At 45.4% G+C, this 25093-nt stretch overlaps 1 long non-coding RNA gene across 3 annotated transcripts; it reads left to right on the top strand.

The window, feature by feature from the left end:
* The first annotated feature begins 18602 nt into the window (after window positions 1-18602).
* LOC127305122 (uncharacterized) lies at window positions 18603-24418 on the top strand. 3 transcript variants are annotated; one of them, XR_007853682.2, is made up of 4 exons: window positions 18603-19260; window positions 20936-21207; window positions 23088-23333; window positions 23900-24418. It is a non-coding gene; the product is annotated as an uncharacterized lncRNA (long non-coding RNA). The 3 variants fall into 3 exon arrangements; XR_011746894.1 differs by having other exon boundaries at window positions 23889-24418; XR_011746893.1 differs by lacking the exon at window positions 18603-19260 and adding an exon at window positions 19299-19992.
* The last annotated feature ends 675 nt before the right edge of the window (window positions 24419-25093 follow it).

Genomic DNA, 25093 nt, shown 5'->3' with positions numbered 1-25093 from the left:
CTCGCGACTTACTGCAGACCATAGACATAAGATACTGTTATTAAAAGGTCAAGCGCGCATCACACAAAAATACAATTTCCCTCGACATCTTACTCACCTCCAGAAGTAGATAAGGCAATGTTTTATTAATATTTAAGACCTCCATGGCTGTCCCTGTCCTTGCAGTCTCATCCGAAAATAGATTTCAGTATATCATGTGTTGGTTTGCATGATCAATTTGGTGATATACCTTAGTCTTTAAGCGAAGGAAACCTGAATTGAAACAATACACAACAATCATCTGTGAAGCGCACCTAGCTCATTCGTGTTTGGTATAATCTTCTTTTCCTGGCCGACTCATGTATAACTATAACCACAAACACACTAAACTTTTCATTGGCTGCTCTGACAAGAAAACCGTTTGAGCTATAGAAAGATAAACTTAAGCGCAAATATCAAAATCATTTTAATTAAAAGTCCATGAGTATTAAATCTAACACCATGGATAACTCTAAAAGAGGGTCATACACGCATCGTGAACCATTTAGAAAAAAAAAACTTCACGACTACAGTCACACTAAAGCACACCGATCCTTGGTTGATAATATTACCTCAGATTCAGAAATTAACATCCAAAACTATTTAAATATGACATGAACTTATAAATCACCATAAATACCAGATCCACATCAGAAAACGGTGTCACCTTCTAGGAACCTCAACCATTCCCATGGCTGATATTAATTCCATAGCTCTGCTCCCAAAGATGAAAGAAGTATTTGCAATTAATTTTGTCCATTGAATATGCAATGAAAGAAAAAATTCAGAGTCTATTGAATGATACTTGTTTAAACAAAGTTAATCAAAATTACTTTATTAACTTTGTTTAGGTCTTGGACAAAGTTAATAAAAAATTGCAGAGTACATGTGCTGCTTGTGTTTGTTAGGTCTTGGACAATAGGATAAGATGCATTCAGCTCTTAGCTAATTAATTTTCACATGGTACCAGATGATATAAATGTTTGACCGGCCTTGGGAGCAAGCAAAATACATTGTGGAAAGAAAAAGCTATGTCAAGATGGCAGCTGTGTCCTTAACCATTATGAAAAGAACACATCTGCCCTCTATGGAAAAAAAAAAGTCAGACCTGCATATATATATGTCCAATATTCATATAACTCCAGAGCCAGACAAACAAAATGAAAGATTTATTTGACCTTATTATTGTCAAGGCTGTACATCATCCATGCATCACCACTGTTTATCACACGAGAGACAATATTCCAGTACTAAGATATATCAACTTGAATTCCTGCAGGCCCGTTTCAACAAGTTGACATAATTGCACACGGTAACTATTGGAAGAACAATTACCTCAAGTAGCATCTCCTCACCGGCTCCTACTCCATTTCCCAAATCCTGTTCCAGCCCTCCTGTGCTAATACTACTGAAAGTACTGCACTACACAAAGAAACACCGAGTTAAGTAATCAATCTTAATATACCTCGAATCCATACAGGTTACCACAAGAAAATGACAAAGGAAAAAAAAGAACCAATGAGCAGATAAGTATCACATTCCAAAATTTTATCTAATCAAACTTTTAATAAGAGATAGTACGTAGGAGCAAGATATGTTCGAGCGTTCCCCATCAAAAAGGGAACTGATATGCACAAACATGTGAAAAACATAGACTGAAGAATTATCTTGACAGTATCGGTGAGAACAACAGACTTACTAATCATCTGTTTCGTGGCTTCCTAAATAGTCTCATTGATCTTTCAATCTTGATAGAAAATATTGAAAAATCAGAGTTAAACAAGCAATCTGCGGAAGAAGCATAAGCTGATGATTCTCAATACGCATACCCACCATGGCCTGGCCCATCAATTCACGGTCTACCTCCAGAGATGCGAGAGATTAGGGCAATCATCAGGTGATCCATCTTGGCAACATCGAGAGCCATCTCTCCTCCTCGGCGTCCACCCGTTCCAGACGTACAACTCCGTCTCCCCCTCCTCCCCATCTCGTACCTCTTCCTCACGTCAAGATTCTGCTCCACAAAGCGCCGCGATGTGACCATCGGGGGCAGCGAAATCTACTACAAGAGCTGAGGGCACCGACCTTGGGTCAGAAATCAGAAGTCATCAGATATCGGGGGCAGAAGGCGATGAATAAGCGGCGGCGGGGACATGGGAACAAGGAGATACCTGAGACCAGTCCTGGAAGCTTGGAGGGAGGGACACCGCGAGGCGTCGGCTGGAAAAATCGCGGTTGGGGCAAGGCGACGGTAGGCAGTCGACAGACGAAGAGTATGAGCACCGCCATCCACGACGAAGTGCAGCAGACGTGGGCAGGCATGCGTGGAGGCGCAGGAGCAGCGCCCTCGAGCGCGAGGGCATGAGGAGGGCGAGATCCCGCTGCTTTCGATTTCAGTTTTTCTCGTGCGGATGGGGACGTGGGGTTGTGGGCGTCCTAGGCGGTGCAGAGATGACGCGGGAGGGATGGAAGGCTACGTAATTTTCGGGTGAAGAGGTGGGGAGAATAAATGAATATGGACCGTTTGATATACGTGAATAGATGGCCGAGATCTTATTTTCCAACGCAACTTCGTGCCTTTATAAGTAGTAGAGATGAGTGCCCCATTTTCGCCGAAACGGAAATGAATCAACATTTCGGCGATAATGGGCAACTCTGTCGATCCCTGCACAAGAATATGTCACCATATACACCAGCTGAGCACCATGGCACATGTACAATTGTTCCTCATATACACCAGCTGAGCACCATGGCACATGCACAAGAATATGACACCATATACACCAGCAGCATCAACAGCAAGCAGCAGCAGCTAGCAGCAGCAGCAACAGCAGCTAGTAGCAGCAGCAGCTAGCAGCATGCATCAACAGCAAGCAGCAGCAAGCTAGCAGCAGCTAGTAGCAGCAGCAGCTAGCAGCATGCATCAACAGCTAGCAGCAACAACTAGCTAGCAGCATGCATCAACAACAAGCTACCTGTCTGCAAGTGCGGCGGCGGTCCTCTGCGGCGGCGTCAGCGGTCGAGGACGGCGCGGCATGCTTCTCCAGCTGCTGCTCCAAGGTGCGCGTGGAGGTCAGGGCGACGCGGCGTGCAACAACTAGTGCTGTAAACATCAAAATGAACACTGTGAGCATCAATATAGTGCCATGCTTCTTCTTCATTACTAATTCTTTTGCAGTTAAATCAGCAGTAGTATGTTGTAAGGGAAAACCATAGACTTCCCAAAATAGCAGCAGCAACAAGCAAGCACATAGGAGCAGCAACAAGCAAGCACATAGCACAGTGGATGAACCTAAGCTACTGAGGAGCAACTAGGTAGCAGCAGCAGTGGATGAACCTAAGCTACTGCCACCTAAACCTAAATTTCCTAAACCTAAATTTGCTACTGCCACCTAAACCTAAATTTCCTAAACCTAAATTTGCTACTGCCACCTAAACTAAATGAAACTGCTAACAAGTTAGTTTAGATTTGGCCTATTTCACTCTAAAAGGGTAGCTCTTTATTTTTTTTATGAAGGAAATGCTCACTGGTCGGTGCACATAGCCATTTATCTATATGTTTTTCCTTCAAATTAAGCCAATGCACCTAGCAGCACCTCACCTAGCAGCACCTCACCATGCTAACAAGGAACATTTTTTTTCGTAGATAGATCAACTAACAGCCTAATATGAATTTCAGTTCAGCACCTAACAGCACCTAACAGCCTAACAGCAGCAGCACCTAACAGCAGCATCAAGCAGCAGCACCACCAAGCAGCACCACCAAGCAGCAAGCAGCAGCAGGAGTAGCACCGGCTCGAGGGGGAGCACCGAGCAGCAGCAGAGGAGGTACCTAGCAACTAACAACCTAGCAACTAGCAAGTAGCAAGCACATAGCAACTAGCAGTAGCAAGCTAGCAAACACATATGCATCATGATACATTCATCATGATCACAAACCACTTGGCATTTTGAAGGTTTGCCAATGGGCACATAGCAACTAGCAGTAGCAAGCTAGCAAACACATATGCATCATGATTACTGAATTTTTTTTACACTTGTTACAATAACTCTCTCTCACTCTCTACATACATCATACCCAATGTACATAAATAACACACAGTAATTCATAGTAGTTTCAAAACAAAAAAAGTATGTTAGTTTTTTCACAAAATTTAACCGTGATCCAATCTGGAAGAGACAAACAATTAAACAAGAGCAAATGTACACTCCAAATGTGAATATTCAAGGAAAAATCCCACGAAGTAGAACAGAAAAATCACACACGATGCATCAGATCTGACCAAAATCGAATTTGTAATCTCTAATGTTGGATCCCCAAAGTACTGTGGCTGCTGCTGCATGCCATGGAGTCGAACTCCTTCAACCCGATCTGCCAAGGGCGAGGGTGTGCTCGGTGGTGGCCTTGAAGAACACGGACCCTTGGTTGGACGGCGCCAGCGGCAGGTGCTTACCGGCCTCGAGCTCACGCGCCCTAGCCGGCACTGTGTACTCAAGAACAACAATTGGGGAGGAAGGACAACTTGGAATGGTGGAGTTGAGCGAGGCGGCGCGCGGATGACGGGGAAGGCGGAGTCAGGCGGGGGTGACGCTGTACGGCGGAGTTGGGCGGCAAGGAGCAGGGACAGCGGAGGTGGCATCAGCGCGTGGACGGCGGCGGCGGCGGCGCAGGAACCCTACCGATGTCGCTCTATTTGTCGCTACCGTGGCGTAGGAACGTGGGTGGGGCCCCGAAAAAGAAGACGGCGGGCGGAGGGAGACGCAGGGAAGAGGGAGGAGGTACCTGTCGGGCCGGGGTGGCGAGGAGAGGAGGGCGTCGCCGGGGTGGCAGTGAATCGAGGGGGAGGCGGCCGCCGGCGGGGAGGTGAATCGAGGGGTACCTGCGCGACGCCGCCGGGGTCTGTTCGCTCGCGTCGCCTAGGGGAGGGGCGGCCGCCGGCGTCAGAGAGGGGGCACCGTGGATCGAGATTGTACTGGGGAAGAATGGGCAATGGAGGATGTGGTCGGGACGGCCGGGGGAATTTCGGCTAAGTCCCAGACACTCTTAGCAATAGCGCACCTCTAGTGGTGCGCCACTATGTGGCTTAGCAATAGCGCACCTCTAGGGGTGCGCCACTACCACTTTATGTCTAGGTCAAAAGAAAAACGCGTGGGGATTTGACATATTCCGATTAGTACCGTACTGGCTCTGTCCCTGGTTGGTTTGTGCCAAACCTTGCCGGCCAGGTTCGAACCCTGGCGGCCCCATTTTTTTTCATTTTCTTTTTAAATTGATTTAACACTATAATAAACATCCAAAATAGCACAATACACCAAAATAAAAGGCATAAATAATTATAATTATGTAGAGTATTTAAAATACTATAGAATCTAGAAAATATCCAAAAATATAAATTATATGTCTATTTTGATCGGTACAATGTGTAGATTAATAATATGACATCCATTATTCATACAAGTAAATGATACATAATTATCTTTTCACAATCTTCTTGCCCTTCTTTCTCGCGGTTGAATAATTTAGCCCCGGAACTCCTAGACTTCTTCTCTTGAATGGACGGCCTTTAGGTAGGGTGGTCCTGCTTCTTCTTGTTGTGTATGGTTCTTCATCATCGTCGTCATCATCTTCCATCTTCGGATCGCCGTACTGGTCAAAGTCTAGCTCGTTGGCGGCTCCATCCATTCCGATGATGCTCCTTTTGCCTCTCCTCACGACAACGGCTGGGCTTTTGCGGGTCGGTAATGAAGAAGCATTGGTCCACTTGGGAAGCTAGTACCCATGGCTCATATTTCGCGGTGACCTTTGCGCCCGCTGTCTTGGATTTGGCTTCGGGTATAACCATGGTGGTGAAATGTCGGTCTTCTTTTACGACGTTCTTGGCCCACCTGACACGGAACATCGGCACATTCTCTTCGGCGTAGCTCAGCTCCCAGATCTCCTCGAACTTTCCGTAGTATCTCTGCTTGATGTCACCGGTGTAGGACTCCATCGTTACCCCGGAGTTCTGATAATCGCTCTTCATGTCCTTTTCCTCGGTGTAGAATGTGTAGACGTTGATATCGTACGCCTGAAATGTCATCAGGTTGTGTTCGGCGCCCTGTGACAAGGCGAAGATGCGTTTTTCTTCCGCAGAAGAATCCTCGTCTATAGGGTACGTCAGCATCTTGTCCTTGAACCACCGCGTGAAGGTTGAGTTGTGCTCTTTGATTATATCTCTGTCCGTCCTCTGTTGGCCCTGATCATTGTACGTCGTGGCGATGAAGGTTTTGTGCTCTACCACCCAAGGATCGACCACGTCTATGTGTTGTAGCGCGACTAGGTTTGCTCTTTCAAAGTCGGCGATTCGACCCTTGAAGTCGACATGCATTTCGCGGCTACCCTCGCGGTGACCCCATCCAGCGAGCTTCCCGAGGTGCCTGTTTACGGGCAGACCGACGAGATTCTCGATTTCTAGATAACTCGTGCAGAAGGAGATGCACTCTTCGGTCAGAAAGCCCTTGGCTATGCTTCCGTCTGGACGTGCCCTGTTGCGAACGTACCCTTTGATGACACCATTCATCCTTTCGAACGGCATCATGCTGTGCAGGAACGTCGGCCCCAGTTGGATGATATCCTCCACGATATGTACCAGCAGATGCACCATAACGTCGAAGAATGCGGGCGGGAAGTACATCTCAAGCTCGCACAGTATCACCACGATCTCTTCCTGTAGCCTTCTAAGTTGCCTCACGCCAACAGACTTCCGAGAGATGACGTCGAAAAAGTTGCATAGGCCAAAAAGCGTTTCACGGACGTGCGCGTCCATGATCCCACGGATTGCAACCGGAAGTATCTGCGTCATCAGCACGTGACAGTCGTGAGACTTCATCCCGCTGAACCTCTGCTTCGCTTTGTCTAGGTACCTGCTTATCTTCCCCGCGTAACCGTAAGGAAGTTTTACTCCTAGGAGACAGTCGAAAAACTGCTCGATCTCCTTCTGACTTAGAGTGAAGCACGCGGGGGGGCAGTAATATTCGATCTTTTTGGCCTTTTTGCCCTTGCGACGACTTTGCGTGTCCTCCGCCTCATCATCGTCATCGTCATCATCATCATCATCATCATTAGGGCGTCCCGCGTGAAGCTCCTCCCTGATCCCAATTGATTGCAAGTCGTACCTTGCTTTCGGCCCATCTTTGGTCTTCTCTGGCATGTTGAGGAGGGTACCAAGCAGACTCTCGCACACGTTCTTCGTGATGTGCATGACATCAAGGCTGTGAGGCACACGGAGGATCTTCCAGTACGGCAAGTCCTAGAAAACAGACCTCGTCTTCCATACCTTAAGCAGCGGCTCCGGCGCCTTTCGCTTCTTTCCCGGCGGTGGGCACTCTTTCCAATTTTTCAATAGCTCGTCTATTTGCTCGCCGCTTCTCGTACGTGGCCGTCTTCGTGGTTCATCTTGACCATCGAACAGATCCTTGCGTTTCCTCCATGGGTCGTCCTCGCGAAGCCACCTTCGATGTCCCATGAACACTGTTTTCGAGGACCCAGGATCTCTATCTAGCTGGCGGTACGTTGTGTCGTCCATGCACCTGACACATGCATTGAATCCGTGGACCACCTGCCCCGCGACATATCCGTAACCGAGAAAGTCGTGCACCGTCGTGAGCAACGCGGCTCTCATAGGGAAATATTCTTCTGCGGCGGCATCCCACGTGTTGGCAGGCGCGTCCCATAGCGTGGCTAGCTCCTCTTTCAGAAGCCCCATATACAGATTGATGTCGTTCCCTGGTTGTTTCGGCCCTTCAATTAGCATACTCATTTGAATGTACTTCCTCTTCATGCACAACCAGGGGGGGAGGTTGTACATCCACACAAACACGGGCCAGGTGCTATGCGTGCTGCTCTGGCTGCCAAACGGATTGACTCCATCGGTGCTCGCGCCCAGCCTTATGTTCCTAGGATCGTCCCCAAATTCTGGGTACTCGAGGTTCAACGCATTCCACTGGCTAGCATCCGAAGGGTGTCTCAACATCCTGTCCTTTTTCTTTTTCTTCGGATCATCTGCGTCATCTTCTCCCTTCCTCATCTCCGCGTGCCAGCGCATTAGCTTTGCTTGCTTAGGATCCACGAAATACCGCTGCAGACGAGGAGTGATCGGAAAGTACCACACCACCTTCCGAGGAGCTTTCTCCCCCTTCTTGTACCGACTGACGCCGCACACCGGACATATGGTACACTCCGCGTGCTCGTTCCGATAAATGATGCAATCGTTCAAGCACACATGGTATTTCACATGCGGTAAATCGAGAGGACACACGATTTTCTTGGCCTCCTCGATACTAGTCGGACACGTGTTACCTTTGGGAAGACGTTCCTGCCAGAATAACATGTTGTCGTTGAAGGATGTGTCCGTCATTCTGTGCTTTACCTTTATCTCCAGAGCCATGAGCGTTACTTTTAGGCGGGTATCCTCCGGCCTGCATCCTTCATACAATGGAGTAACCGCGTCTACCTCCAGTTGATCCATCTTGGCTTTCTCTCGGGCGGCAGCTCTTGCGTTACTCGTCTGCTTGAGAAGCAGCTCTTGAAGATAAGGGTCCTGCACCCAGTCCATCGACGATGGTCCATCGTCTTCATCTTCATGATCGTCATGATGACCTCCATCTTTATCTTCCTCATCATCAGGTCCAGGATCTCCTACATTGTGATCATGATCATCTCCGGGATCTTCTACATCCTGATCACCTCCTTCCTTATTTGTTGTTGAAATCCCATGGACAAATTCATAATCATCTTCGTCGCCTTCCCACCGATAGCCATCCATGAAACCACGCATGAGAAGGTGGTCCCGCACCATATCGGCTTTAGGGTCCATAAGGCTCGTCAGCTTGCATCTTCGACACGGACATCTTATCTCCTTTTGGTTATTTCTAATCATCTCGGCTATCGCGGCTTTCAAAAACCTAGCCACAACGCCTTCGCTCATCATGCGGACCATGGTCGCCTGCGGGTATAGAGAAAATGGATATCTTAGCATACCAAAAGAAATTTTTGGCATGACCTTCCCTAAAAATAGGACATATGTATATGCGTAGTATGCCCAACATTCGCCGAAACGGAAATGAATCAACGTTTCGGCAAAATATTGGCAACTCCATCGCATTTCAAATCCCTGCAAACAAAAACACATGCAACACATGTGTGGAGGCTTCGCATATACAACACATGTGGATCCGGAGGCTTCGCATACAACACACATGCACGTGACGCTTTTCGCGCATGCGCACAACACACATGATCATCGAGCTTCGCACATAACATATGTGCACACACACGTGTACGTGACGTGTGTGCAAGACGATCATATCGGAACCGGTCACACACAAAGCATAAAACCAATAAAGTTACCGATACGGCGAGACCTAGAGTGTTGGATGAGGTAAAAAGTTGAGATTGAGTAGGGTATTGAGCTAAGAAAGCTTCACCATTACTTACCTATGAAGAAAATTAAGTTTACCAACTTAATTTTGGTGAATGAAGAGGTGAAAATGAGGTGGGAAGGAGGGGCAACACGACCAGATCCAGATTTGGTGGGAGAGTGTTTGGGGAAAGTGGGTGGCACATGTGAGTGGAGGGGTTAAAAGCAGGAAATGGTCCCAGGTTAGCAGTGGCGCACCACCTAGCCGTGCGCCACTGCTAGGGTGAGATATCAATGGCGCACTGCTATGTGATGCGCCACTGCTCACCTGGTACCTGCACCACGCGCCCCTGCCCAACTTAGCAGTGGCGCACCCTGTTGGTGGTGCGCCATAGCTACTAGTGGCGCACCACGGAAGTGCGCCATTGCTATGGACCTCATCTCTAAAGGTGCCCTGGTCACCTCCTAGCAGTGGCGCACCACGACGTCGTGCGCCATAGGTAAGCGAAGCAGCAGTGGCGCACCACTCAGACGTGCGCCACTATTAGGTTGGGGTAGGAGCTGACCTCCTGCCAGTATTTAGCAATGGCGCACCACAAACAAGGTGCGCCACTACTACATTTGTAACAGTGGCCCACCATTTTTTGGTGCGCCACTGCTAAGTAGTAGTGGCGCACGGCCACCATGGTGCGCCACTGATGTCAATCTTACGGCTAGGCCTTTTCCTAGTAGTGGAATGTACTCACATGGCTGTAGCGACGTTGCTCCACTGGGGTATCTGCTTCTTCTTCAGGGAGTATTGGGCAAGGCGGTGTCACCAATGATTTGTGTAACAATGGATCTGACGGGTCACGGCGTGGTAATCTAGATGACGAGGGTCGTACAGGGTCACGAGGAGGCAATCCAGAGGACGAGGGTCGTACAGGTGCACGTGGAGGAGGAAATCCAGAGGATGAGGGATATACATGTGCACGTGGAGGAGGAAATCCAGAGGATGAGGGATGTACAGGTGCACGTTGAGGAGGAAATCCAGAGGATGATGGACGTACATGTGCACGTGGAGGAGGAAATCCAGAGGATGATGGACGTACAGGTGCACGTGGAGGAGGAATTCCAGAGGATGAATGTGCTGCTGGGTCAGGTACTTCTGGTTCCCTACTAGTCATTTTGTAGGCACTAGAATTATGTTGATCTGGAGGATGTGTAGCACCAACCTCAGTAACCTTTCTAGCATGTCGTCTAGTTGATAGGACACGTGCAATATCCAGGATATGTGGTGGCACAGCAGGCCCTGGATTGTAAGGAAATTGTGACGTTGTTTCTGTTTCAACACTTTTTTTCGTATCACAATTTGTTTCTGGACTATACATGTCTGAGTCCAATCCATTTGTAAAAGGTGAGTAGCCAGTGACAAAGAAGTTGCATGGAATTTCAGGAGTAACCCACTGTAGAGGTTTTGGATCAAGCACAACCTCACTTCTTTTTTTCCGTCTAGCCATTGATTCATCCTGCGATAGTAGAATATCAGAGATTTATTCGAATTAGAAATGGCAGTACACATATCACAATTATAACTTGGATCAAATAACTAGTTCATGAAAAAAAGAGAAGTACTATTATGGAGAAAGAGAAGTACAATATAACCAACATTAGCAGTACAAGATAACTAAATACAACACTCAGAGGTTACTAAGTACAACTAGAATAATAGATAAGTACAGGACAAAAAGATTTACTAAGCTCAAGAGCTAAGTTCAACTAGCAAAACAGAGAAGTGCAGGTCATAGGGATTACTAAGTACAACTAGCAAAACAGAGAAGTACAGTACACAGGCATTACTAAGTACTATTTTTTACTAAAGTTCATGTGCTGAAACAGAGAAGTACAGGACACAGGCATTACTAAGTGCAATTTGCTAAGTTGAATTTGCTAAGTACAGGTCAAAAGGATTACTAAGTACAACTAGCAAAACAGAGAAGTACACTACACAGGCATTACTAAGTACAACTAGCAAAACAGGAAGTGCAGGTCATAGGGATTACTAAGTTCAACTAGCAAAATAGGGAAGTGCAGGTCAAAAGGATTACTAAGTACAACTAGCAAAACAGAGAAGTACACTACACAGGCATTACTAAGTACAACTAGCAAAACAGGAAGTGCAGGTCATAGGGATTACTAAGTTCAACTAGGAAAATAGGGAAGTGCAGGTCATAGGGATTACTAAGTACAACTAGCAAAACAGGGAAGTGCAGGTCATAGGGATTACTAAGTACAACTAGCAAAACAGAGAAGTACACTACACAGGCATTACTAAGTTCAATTTTTTACTAAAGTTCATGTGCTGAAACAGAGAAGTACAGGACACAGGCATTACTAAGTTCAATTTGCTAAGTTCAACTAGCCAAACAGAGAAGTACAGGTCAAAAGGATTACTAAGTTCAAAGAGAAGTATTGGAGTTGCAGTAGAAGCAGAGAAGTACAATAAGCATACAGAATAAGTACAATTTCAATATTCGACAAGTACAAGCAGAGAAGTACACTGAGAAGTTCAAGATTATAGTTTCTAGCTGTACAACATTGTCTCACCTCATTTTGTTCAGATGTACTTCGTTTCAAAGGTGTAACTGCTGCAGATATGCAAGTTTCCCTTATTTTATCTGAGAGCAAAGTAGATTTGTGAGCAAATCGAGGTGAAGATCTTGTAGGAACGACATCTTCAACTCTTTTCCGTCGAATCTGCATCTTCTTAGATTTTGGAGGATCCATTTGCTTGGATTTCTTGAATTTGCAGAGAAGGATGCAGAGAAGGATCCCTCAAGAGACTCGCCGGAGAAGAGGGGGGCGCGCCAGAGAAGAATTCGGCCGGAGAAGAAGTTGGCTCGCCGGAGAAGAAGATCCCGTGTGCTCCGCGCGAGATCGGTCGCTCCGCGAGAGATCGGTCGCCGCGCGAGCTCGGTCGCCGCGCGACGGCGCCGGAGGCGGGAGGCGGGCGGAGACGGGGGGAGGCGGGGGCGGGCGCGGGGTGGCGGCGGAGGACGGGGTGGAAGCGGGGCGGGATCGAGGCAGGTGGATTTTGGTCGGGGCGGGAGGGCTCGGTCGGAGCGGGGCTGTTCGGCCATAAACCTTATATAGGGTCCGGTGGTGCTCAGAATATTATTACGAGCACCGGTTTCAGAATAGTGCAACCCTATATATATATATATATATATATATATATATATATATATATATATATATATATATATATATATATATATATATATATATATATTTCTCGAACCAGTTCAATATATATATATGTATGTATGTATGTATATATATATTGAACTGGTTCGAGAATAACTATTCTCGAACCCTTTCTGAACTTCCGGGTGTTTTCCTAGTGAACTTCTCGACGGAATACCCGAATTGCATGTACGTGCGGACAGTATTTTCATGATGATTTTCAAACCGCTTATCGGATTGATGCGTATAATATACCGTTGGATTCGCACGGAAATTTCGCAACTTTTTAGTGTTCATTGTTTTCCCAAATTCTATATTGATTAAAACTAATTTGAAATATACAAAACGATGTTTTCGTGGATTTCTCTATTTATGTACAGTTTTGGGGTTCCAGTTTTCAAACCGTTTATCGGAATGATGCGTATGATACGCCGTTGGAAAGGTGCTGACTAGGCGCACCTTTTTCATGATGAATTTTTTTCTAAATTCTTTATATTTTACTAGGACAAAACCCGTGCGTTGCTACGGCCACCTTAAGTAAAATAAATGATATTGAAGTATTTTACCACACATGCAAATACAATTCATATGCCTATAAAGAAAATAGCCACATATTATCTCAAGAACAATAAAATTATAATTTTTTAATTGAAGTGTATGCCAAAAGGTGCAATAATTAACTTATGTGCTAAAAAATGTAATATCGCAATACCATTAGTACAATGAAAATCAGCAATTTAATATAAAACACATCAGAGTTCAAAATTATTATAAAAAAGATAATGGCTCATCCAGCGATGTACAAAGCTATATACTCCGTATTAAGGCTCCTTGATGATTACTTTTCGTGAAGGACCGCAAAGATAAAGCTAGGGCTGGCTAGCCACCTGATGGATTGCTCGATAATAAATCTCGATGAGTGCTTTGCGCCGAAGACCTGCAGTACTCTAGACGACAGATCACAGATGGTTTACAAAAAGTCCGACCCGTTTCGATCAGCAAATGTGTCGCTAGTAGAAGCAATCCCTTCAATATCACCTTGGCCGTATCTCGGATTGAATATGCAGAATCCCTGGTTGTTGCGCTGGCTCCTCCTCGTGTGTACTATTTTGTCAAATTTATTCATCGCTCATTGCCTGAAACCGGACCCCACGGACAAGACGATCTCGCGTCGGTCAATATGCACCCCACGAGACGCTGCTAGACCCTCGGTGACCGGCACAGCTACCATCCAGCTCACAACCCCGCTGCCGCCACCAGGTCACCTTGGGCACAACGCAAGAGCAACGCTCCAAGGAGATCGATTCATATCAGGTTAAGCCTCGTGCTTTTGTCAGGCTAGTGTCGAAGCGGCGAGACACCAGGTGAAACCGATCTCATGGTGTAGCCGACGCCGAGCGTTCGCCTTGCGTTGTAATCAAGGATGATGAGCTAGTGCCTGCCGCGGACGACCACCATCCCGTGCTACCGTGCGTAGGACCCGTCTTTTCCGCCGCTATCACCATGAACTTGTGCTAGTCCTAATTGTTTTGGATCGATTGATCGATCGATTATACGGCACAAATAACAATGCGAAGATGGATCACGTAGGCACGCCGCGCTGTGTCTGAGCGGTGCCACATCAACCACGCGACTGCGGGGGCACCTCAGGCTGCTGCCGAGAGGAGGCAGAAGAGGGGCACCGGACGGTGGCGATAGGGGGCCAGTAGAACGGCGGAGGGCAGAGGCCCCATGCGGCGCGTGGACTGGGTGTCGGCAGCGGGAGATGGAGGACGCGCGCGGCAATCCTCTATGTGAAGAGTGAGACGGCATGGATTATGAGATCCTCACGGCCTTCTCCCTGGCCTCCTCATGGCGCACACATTGGGCTCGTCTTTGGCGCGAACTTCGATCGTGGCCATGGATTCCTCGAGCTCGAGCGAGTCCTTGATGGCTACGAGGACGGCCGGCACTGCGGACACAGAGTTGCGCAAGTGGGGCGGAGGTGTTGAGCGGCGACGGTTGGCGGACGGTCCCCGGAGGAGCGTCATGGGTCACGGCGGAACCTAGCTTTCAATTCAGTAGGGCAATGTTGGATTCAGGAATCGGGCAGGACTGCAGGAGGCCGCGTGATCTTGTAGAGGCAGCTGCGAACCAACGTGTCCGTCGTGAACTCTGAATCGTGTCGGTCGTGAACTCAGTCAATCAAAAAGAATAAAACGGTTTGGTGGCAATAGTGCGTTGTATGTGATTTGGTGGGAGGGTAAATCGGTCCAAAAAAGTGTTGGACCAAGGAAACAATCCTCCCTTTATTATTAGGTATAGATTAGGAAAAGTGCCCGTGCGTTGCAACGGATTAGAATTAATAATACCATAAGTGTTTTCTCCATGTAAAAATACAATTAGAAACAACTTAGTTGTCTTCTATATTTCAACTGACAAAAATATATTTTTGGTTCTCTATTTAAAAATATAATTAAATCATGTTTCATCTTCTCGAGATCGAGCAACATGTAGTAAATGAAGAGATAAAGCGAGCAATGTAAATATTACATGTGCCATCTTTAAAGAATCAATGTTTGTATGAAGCAACCTGATTCAATAAATCGGAACGAAACAGTCATAGCTCATAAGTGCAACTTATGAGGTATTTTTTTCTAGCAGATAGTTTCTTATTTTTTTCTAGCAGATAGTTTCTTCTAAATTAGAAGAGTAATAATAATAATTGTGCTAACAAAAAAATTCCGGCTAACCTTCCATAGAGCAGATCGACCTGGTATGAGGAACAAGAGAGATGCATCACGGTTTTTTGCAGAAAGGAAGAGAAAAATGAAAACTAAAACCAGTCAATCAAATCCTTAATTTTCGATCCAGCTTTTCTAGTATAGGGAACAGTAGGAGCGGAAGCAACATGTCGAACCGGCAGAGCAGGCGTCAGGCTATTTTGTGGCTTAACAAACTCGCTCAGTTCCCAGGCGGCTGGGCACAGGGCACAGAGCAAGTACGATTCATCTAATTCCAATCTATAAAAACTAATGCCACAGCCCACAGCAGCGGGGGTTACCCAACGGCGAGGACCTTTACCATGCTGTTCCTGGTGTATGCTCAAATGGCGCCGCTGCCGCGGCCGAGTGCCCTCAAAACTGCACGCAACGCCATACTACGGTCTCACAAAAAGCCGGCACACTTCACCCTTACCTACAGGCGGCGAGGTAGGACTGTACGTAGGAGGCAACGGCGTCGGGATGATGCTGATCAGCCCATCGTATCGGCAGATTCGTGATGGCTGGTAGGAGATGGAACCGCATGCCGCAGCGTTATCATCGGGGGTGTGCACCGTGGGTGTCTCGTCGTGGGGTTTCGAGGAGCCTTTCCACACCGGCCCACCGGCGGGGGCGTCCTGTCCTTGGTTCGCCGTCATCCGCACCTTCTACTCCTCTTTTCGCATCAGCCTCGTTGACGATCGGCGACGTGCAAGTGATATAGGACAACATTGGGAACACGAAGGCGGCGGTCGCCAGAGCTCGTCTAGAAGACGCCGATGATGTCGCTCCCCGCAGGCTGAGCAGCATGGAGGCCATCTGTTTCAGCGTCGACGTCCTGTACCCGGCTTGCGGCATCGTCGATGGCAATGAGTATCTCGGCTGCATGGCGACCGACGAGAGCTTGATGGCGGCAGCGGTGCTGCGGCTCAGGACGACGTGCATGGAGCGGAGACATCGCTTTGTGGAGGGCATGAGAAGTTTTCGTGATGGATCGATCTGATCGTGGTCGCTATATATAGGTAATCGGAGGAGGAGTCCTTTTCCTAAACGGGTGCCTAACAGACGGGCGCACGTCCCAAAGGATGCGCTGTACGATGGAGTTGTTTCCAACACGAATAGGTCGCGAGCAAACGCGTGCGGGACAGGCTACCTACGAAGGACGACGGAACTCAACAACGGACGACGGAAACAAACGTACCATACCATGGAAACACTTCTCCCTTTATTATTAGGTATAGAAGAGCAGATTTGAAAATACGTGATTACATTTTTTCGAACTTCTCGGTTTTTCAAACTGTTTTTGGGCTTATTTCCGAACCACTTATCGGAATGTTCCAAATGATATTGCGTTGAAAAGATATTGGTTAGGTGAATATTTTTCATGTTGAATGTTTTTCCAAATTCTAAATGGTTTTAGTTTAATTTCAGAAATACATAAAAGTGAAGATAACGCCGACACAAGAACATTTCGAAATTGGTTCATCTAGATTGATTAGGTGTGGCATTGCGATATGTTGGAGTATTATTGGAGTTATATTAGTGCTAATTGTACGTTGAGTTGGTCGATTTGCGCAATCGGTGATTGTACGGACGATTTTTATGCGTATGATTTCCGTCCAGAAAAACAGAGTGCATGAGGTGCTCGAATATAGAAGTGAACTTCCTTATATCTGTTAGTGAACTTCCGATCGCGGTATAAAAGTTTCAGGCATGTAATAAAATTATAGCGAACTTCTGTGGATGTGAACTTCTTCTCCCCTGAATCTGAACTTCCCGACGGACTTCAATATTGTACAAGGCGAACTTCCGAAACTTTAGTCTAGTTTGAAGTGAACTTAAAAAAATATGGCGAACTTCCGTCGCATCTGCACTTTTCTGGATACAGATCTGAACTTCCCCTTATCTGCATCTGAACTTCCAGACGGACCACAACATTGTAAGGAGTGAACTTTCATTTCATATATGAACTTCTATACGGGGAGTGAAATTTCATATGGAGGTAAGTGAACTTCCTGATGGTGGCAAGTGAACTTCTGAAAATATTTTACGAACTTCCACATGTTCGAATTGAACTTCCGAGTTGTGTTTTTTTTTTGTTCAAAGTGAACTTCCAAAAATAATGTGAACTTCTATTGCGTTTGAAGTGAACTTCCAATTTTTCATGTTTAGTTATGCAGCAGCCTTCTGAACTTCTGACTTCGGCGAAAGTGAACTTCACCAATATGCGAAAGTGAACTTCTAATTCAGCCAGATATGAACTTCCCATTTTTTGAAATCTAGAAAAAAATTGAACTTCTGATTTTTGCGAGTGTGAACTTCCAAGTCTTGCAGATGTGAACTTCATGATTTTTTGAAATCTGGAGAATTTTATAAATTTACAGATTTTGTGTATGTGAACATCCAAGTTCTGCAAATGTGAACTATCGAGTCTTGTAGATGTGAACTTCCTCATTTTTTGTACTCTAGAGATTTTTTGTACTCTCGATCTGGTCGGGGTGCCGCTGGAGGAGCTGGGCGCAGGGGGCGGGAGGTGAACTCCCTGGGGCGGCGTGGTAGACTACCGTGGCATGTTGCATATCTCGGGACGCGACGCAGAGATTCGGGGCTGTGGCAGGGGAGGGAGGCGGCTGGAGATGCGGGCGCAGCAGCCAGGGATGGAGGCGGCGCGGGGATGCGGGGGCTGCCGCCGGCATGGAGGAGGCACGGGGTTGCAGGGCTGCCGCCGGGCGCGCGGCAGGTGGTGGGCGCGGCGCGCGGGCGGGTGGTGGTAGGCGGCGCGGCCGGGAGGTGGGAGGCGGCGGCAGCCCGGGGCACGCGGCAGGTGGGCGCGGCGCGCGGCCGGGAGGTGGGAGGCGGTGGCAGCCGGGGCGCGCGGCAGGTGGTGGGCGCAGCCCGCGGGCGGGTGGTGGTAGGCGCGGCGCGCGGGCGGGAGGAGGAAGTATATATATATAGGTAAATTAACTGGTGCTCCATGGTGCCCGGGCACCATACGTAGATACGCGTATTTTCGCTTTGTAGTACACATACCTGAGGGTATACATACCTAAGTTAATTTACCTATATAGGAAGCACAGATGGAGCACGAGCACTATGGAGCACCAGTTAATTTACCTATATATATATAGAGCCCAACTATTCTCGAACCCCCTTAAGAGGGTTCTAGAATAACTATTCTCGAACCCCTCGGTCCAAAAACTTTCTACGCTGGAAGCCTGGAACCAGACTCACCCCCGCGTAACTGAACTCTCGCACGCCTCCCCAGTCTCTTTCCCCACCCACAGACTACCGCCCAACTCCCGCCCCACCTTCTTCCCCGTCGGCGGCCCAACTCCCGCCCCACCTTCTTCCCCGTCGGCGGGCGGCGGCCGAACTCCCGCCTCACCTTCTTCCCCGTCGGCGGCCCAACTCCACCGCAGCCCCACGCCTCTACCAGCCTCAGGTTCCCCACCATCCTCGCTGCTGGTTCCAGCCCCAATCTGGATCGATTGGCAACCCTGCGCGTCGCCCCTGCCGGCCAGCTCCCTACCACGGCCAACCACCTAGCACACGACCCCTGCCTCGGTCGACCACGCCGCGTACCACCCCTTCTGGCGAGATCTCTTCCCTGGCTAGCCACCCCCTTCTCCACCCCTCCTTCTCCCATTTTCTGACCCGTAAGGAGGACGCCATGGCCGCCAATTTGAGCTCCATGGCCGGCGGCGGTTCACAGGCCCAACCGAAGGCCCTAGATCTTCTCTGAATTTTCGTTGCTACACCGCCGCTGGAACCTGACTGGACCACTGTTGCTCCCAGCATGATGCGTGCTGATGCATAAGAATGCAGCTGACGCGGGTACTGAACCTGTACGAGGGTGCTTCTGAACTGCATATAGTTTGGTACGTTTTCTTGTTCTGAATCTCCACCAACTGTTTGTTCAGCTAAATTATCTTACTAGCTAGCTCTTGGTTCTGATGGGATGAATCGGAAACAGATGAGCAATACCTGTGTGCTCAAATAATGTTAATATAGTAGCTCACGTACGGCACTTGAAGTTCTGATTGCTTGATGTTATAACGTAGTGATACATGTGCACTTATCTGCATTGCCTATGAAGCATGTAAAGTACATCTACGGTTTTAGATTCATATGCTAGTAATTAACTGGCTTGTTTTTGTTTGCAAAGTATTGCGGGGAACAAATTGCAGAAACTGTCAATGCAACCTGGCAGGGTATTACCATTTAAGAGAAAGATGATTGTTTTCACTTGATTTTCTTGCTTATGGGTAGATGTGTAAAGGTTTTGCTGTTTCTGTTTTTGTCTCAGAAAGTTCATTATCTGAGGAGAAAATTAGAAAGATTTTTATTATATCTATAGGCCTAATGGAGATGAATGGATTTATGCTTAACTAGGAAGAGTTTTATTTGTTGGTGAAAGGATGCTATAAAATAGCACTTAGGATTTTTCGAAAGAGCTCCCTGTTCATGTTGGACTCTAATGGACGATTTATTCATTGCATCTAGTGTCGATGGCAGGCAGTCCACATGCAGGAAAACATGAAGTGAATTGGTCAGTATGAAGAATTTCAGAGATGAAAGAACTTTAAGTGTGCAGAATGCCTTCGGTAAAGGTGGTCACTACTGCTGTTTCATAGACACCAGCAGGCCCTCGTCCACATAAGCATAAAAAAGTGAAGTTCACTTTTATAAAAAATGCAAGTTAGCTTTTATTTAAAATGAAAGTTCGCCACATAAGCAGAAAAATGTGAAGTCCACTTTTATTTAAAATGCAAGTACGCTTTTATTTAAAATGCAAGCTCGCTTGTACACATAAGCATAATAAAGTGAAGTTCACTTTTATTGAAAATGCAAGTTCGCTTTTATTTAAAATGCAAGCTTGCTTGTCCACATAAGAACAAAAATGTGAAGTTCTCTTTTATTTAAAATTCAAGTACGTTTTTATTTAAAATGCACGCTCGCTTGTCCACATAAGCACAAAAATGTGAAGTTCGCTTTTATTTAAAATGCAAGTTCGCTTGTCCAGATATGCACAAAAAGGTGAAGTTCGCTTTTATTTAAAATGCAAGTTCGCTTGTCCACATAAACACAAAAACGTGAAGTTCGCTTTTATTTAAAATGCAAGTTCGCTTGTCCACATAAGCGCAAAAATGTGAAGTCCACTGTATTTAAAATGCAAGTTCGCTTGTCCACACAAGCACAAAAATGTGAAGTTAGCTTTTATTTAAAATGCAAGTTCGCTTTTACTTAAAATGCAATTTTGCTTGTCCACATAAGCACAAAAATGTGAAGTTTGCTTTTATTTAAAATGCAACTCCTTGCATCTGTGAAGTGCAGGCGTATATTGTCCTCACTGCTGTTTTTTGCTGAAATAGTGTTCTCTGTCTCTCTTTTTTCTGTATTTGTTCTCTCATTTTTATGGAAAAAATGAATAAAGGTTGGGAATAATATGGTACAAGTATGTGCTGGTGTCGTGTCTGACTATAAAAGGAAGTAGAGGTTCCTTTTGTTTACAAAAGCCGGTTATTTTAACTTGCTTTTGCTGTTCCTTTTCAGGTATTTATCCATGGTAAGAAGGATGGCATGATCCCTCCAGGCACAACAAACCATGTGCATATACGCAGTGCAGGCATATGCATATCAGGGACATGAGATGGATGTTCAGATGCGAGTAATCAAGCAGTCATGCTGTCCTCTCTTGTGATCCCTCCAACGAGCTCCATTGGGAAGTCCACTACGCGTCTCACTCTGGTGTCCACCGTGCTCCGTCAGGAACTCCACTACAACTTCACCTCACGCGATTCAGTACTCAGCCACGACGACAACCGGTGAGTCCACCTACTGCTCATATCATCTTGTGTAGTTGATCTTAGAATGTTGGTCATGGTAATCCTTATAAACTGCAGTTGGTGTGTCTGAGATTTTAATACAGATTGTGTATTCTTTATTCATATTGGCCAAAGTTTAGACGATTACATCACACAAAATAGTTTCAGAAGTTAACCTCGGGTGTCGTCGTGTCGATTAGTTTCAGTCCCGTCAGTTCGTGCTATCCCTGCTATGATGTGTCGAGTTCACTTCTCCTGATGCATGAAGTTATATGTTCCTAATACATCAACTTTTTGGGCTTGTTCCGTTGACGATCGATTACAATTACCAAGCTGGCTGGTTCATGCTACATGCTAGGATGCATAAGTAAGACTGGATAAAATCTGGGCATACTAGTATGCAACGACATGTCCAAGATTCAGAGAGACGGTATTGCATCTCACGTTCGATCTGGTGCACATAAACTAAATTAGCTGCATAATGGTACTGGGATATATTTTTGTAAAAAGTGTTGCATCCCACTTATATTATTCTGGGCAGCCCATTCACTCTTATTTGGCGCTACACTCATGGTCCAGTGAAAATGAAACTGTTGTTTGTTCTCAAAACTGCTAGTGTATTTGCGCTTCTTCCTCTCTTTTTTTTGGAGAAAAGTGTTCCCTTTAAGTGGGTCCGCAATATATGTTCTTGTAGCAAATAGAACCATACTTCCACGTATTGCTAATTTCCATTATTTACTACTCGCTCTCGATGATTCAAACATCTATCTAAGCAAGCAACCCCAGCTGCCAGGACCACCCACAAGGTTAGCTTGTGAGTTAACTTCTAAAAAATGGTAGTTGTAACACATGTTTTGAAGTTCATTGTTATTTGACGTGGAGTTAGTTAGTCCAGCATGAGAACTTCAGTTTGTTTGGTTGAAACAGTTCCATTCGGACATGCTTAATTTGTTATTAAAACATAGTGCTACTTGTAGTTCACTTCTCCTAATTCATGAAGTTCACATCTCTTGCTACTTATTTATTTAGTCCATCCATTGGTTTGTGCACTTGTTTATTTAGTTCCTTGTTTGTCGAAGTTCGTTTTATTGGCGGGAGAGTTCACTTTATTTTTCGGACGAAGTTCAATTGCTCTAGTGAAGACAATTCATTCTTTTCCAGCAAAATTTTTCAATTCACCCACGAGGAAAAAGTTCAATTTTGTTGTCACGAAGTTCACTATTTTCAAAACCTGAAGTTCGCATCTTGTTCAAAAAGATAGAAGAAAAAATGACCTCTATGAAGTTCATTCGTTCAATTTAGAGAGTGCACTTGTTTATTTACTTCCATCTGAAAATTCAAATTTTTAATCTAAGTTCGATTGTAGTGTTGGCAAAGTTCATTTGAAGTTAACTTCGTCCCTAAAAGATTGAAGAACACTCTGCAAGTTAACTTCGTCCTTAAAAAATGAGTTACTATATTAAAATCTGCTCTTAAAAATGATTTGCAACTTTCATTTCACGGAGTTCACAACTCCAACTCGGGAAGTTAACATACATTGATATGTGGGAATAGTAGTTCCTCTAATATGTCGTAAATTAGTAACTTATTTTGTTGATTTATCTCAGTATGAGATTAAGTATCGTAACTTCTTTTGTTGATTTATCTCAGTACAACAGTGTTTTAATTGATGTGTGGAGAAGATTACTGTTTGTAAAGTTGTAGATTCATGATATGTGTTCATTGACCGGCTACACATGAAGTTCACTAAATTAATATTCGAAGTCCACTTTGCAATTTTTAAGCCGATAAGATTTGTGGGATTATTTTTTGAAGTTCACATTATTTCATTAGCGCAGTACACCTTTTTTTCATGTGAAGCTCGCTTCTTTTTTTAATAGGACTTAACTACCATAACAGTGCCCACAAGCAGCATGGCAACAAGCTGGGTGTTCTTGCGGCTGCCTCCCGCTGTTGTTATTACAAGTGCAATTCAATTCAGGCTCTTCATTTCATTTGGATGAAGCAACCGAACACAAGTGCACAACCGGAATAAAGATGTGGAGATGAAGAACTCATTTTTTCTAATCCATGGAGTTCATTTCTCCTAAATTTTGTAGTTCACATCTCCTGCTAATTGGAGCTAGGTAATTCAGTTCCCCTCACTTCTTATTCCCAGCACAAGTTCATTATTTTTGGGCAGTTCATTTTCTGCGATGCACAGTTAAGGTTTAAAAAGTACAAAGTAAAAAAACTTAGAGAACTACAATATAGTTTGAAAGTTCACTTTATTTCTACAAGAGGTTTAATTAGTCCGATGTTGGGACTTCAGTTAATTTTGGCAAAGTTCACCTTTATATTGTGTGGAGTTCACTGGCGTTGTGGCTCTATTTGGGAGCATCGAAGGCAGTTATTTTTTGACAGAAGAAGTAAGTTGTTTGTTGAAAAGAAGCAGTTTGTGTAATTTCCATAAAAAAACTCTTGTGAAATTTTGAACATCTTATCATTGTATTTCTCGATGTAATTGGTGAGCATCTCGAAATATGATATCCTATGCAGTGTGTATTCACAACAAGACACACATAAAATACTTGACACCTTTTATGCGACAGATACATAATATGAATCTATGGTCTGCTGATCAACTACGTTCCTTCATTATAATCCAATATTTCGATTTTTTGTTCACCTAATTCTATCAGTTTGGTGCCAGGTACTTGAGAAGTGTCCACTCGCATCATCCGAGCATTACATGCATATACAGCAAGGCCTACCTAAGCACCGCCATCTCGACAAGGCGATGCTGCAGAGGACAAGGACATAAACGTGGTGCCAGCCCCGCCCTTCTTCCGGCTAGTGGACGTGGCTTGGCGGTCCCTCGGTGTCCATGGCGTAGTCAAGCCCGACTGTCATGCGGCGGGCGAGTCCGCTCCAGGAGAATCACCAGGACGGACACATTGTTGGCTGAGTGAAGTTTACTGATACTAATTCGTGGAGTTAACTTGTCCTAATCGTGAAGTTCACGTCTCCTAATACTTCATTGTAGACTATTTCTGCTAGATGGATTTTTTACTAGTTAGCAGCATAAACACACAACTAATTCAGTGTGTTAGTTAAATGTCCTCTAAGTGCTTCTTTTAATGCCTGCCTTAGTGTGGTCTGCTAGATGCATTACAATGTTGTTTACGTGATGCTAACTAGAAAAAACATGTTCATTCCATTTGTATGACAAGTTCACTTTTTTTTATTTTCATGGGAGTTCGTTTTTATTTAAAATGCAATGTTCAGCTCATGCACATAAGCATAAAACTGTGAAAAACTGTGAAGTTCGCTTTTATTTAAAACGTAAGTTTGTTTGTCTAACTCATGCACATAAGTATAAACCGTGAAGTTCGCTTTTATTTAAAATGCAAGTTCGCTTGTACATGAGCGTTTTTATTTAGAATGAAAGTTCGCTTGTCCAACACATGCATATAAGTACAAAACTATGAAGTTATCTTTTATTTAAAATGCAAGTTCACTTGTTCAACTAATGCACGTAAAACTACAAGTTCGCTTGTCTAATTCATACGTATAAGCAGCTTGTCTAATTCGTACATATAAGCATAAAAATGTGAAGTTCGCTTTTATTTAAAATGCAAGTTCGCTTGTCCAACTCATGCCATAAAACTGTGAAGTTCACTTTGAACCGTGTGAGAAGTTAATTTTGAACATGCATGAAAAGTTTATACCGCGACTTGAAGTTCACTGACAAAATGTCGTGAAGTTCACTTCCGTGAAACCGGGACAGTTCAGGTACTCTATTTTTCTGGGCGGAAATCATACACGTGGAAATCGTTGGTAAGGCATCCGGTTGCACAAATCAAACAACACCACATGTAATTAGCAGTGATATAACTCTATTAAT

Source organism: Lolium perenne, chromosome 6, assembly GCF_019359855.2.
Source record: "Lolium perenne isolate Kyuss_39 chromosome 6, Kyuss_2.0, whole genome shotgun sequence".
NCBI lineage: Eukaryota > Viridiplantae > Streptophyta > Magnoliopsida > Poales > Poaceae > Lolium > Lolium perenne.
This window is presented reverse-complemented; position numbering and strand designations above follow the sequence as displayed.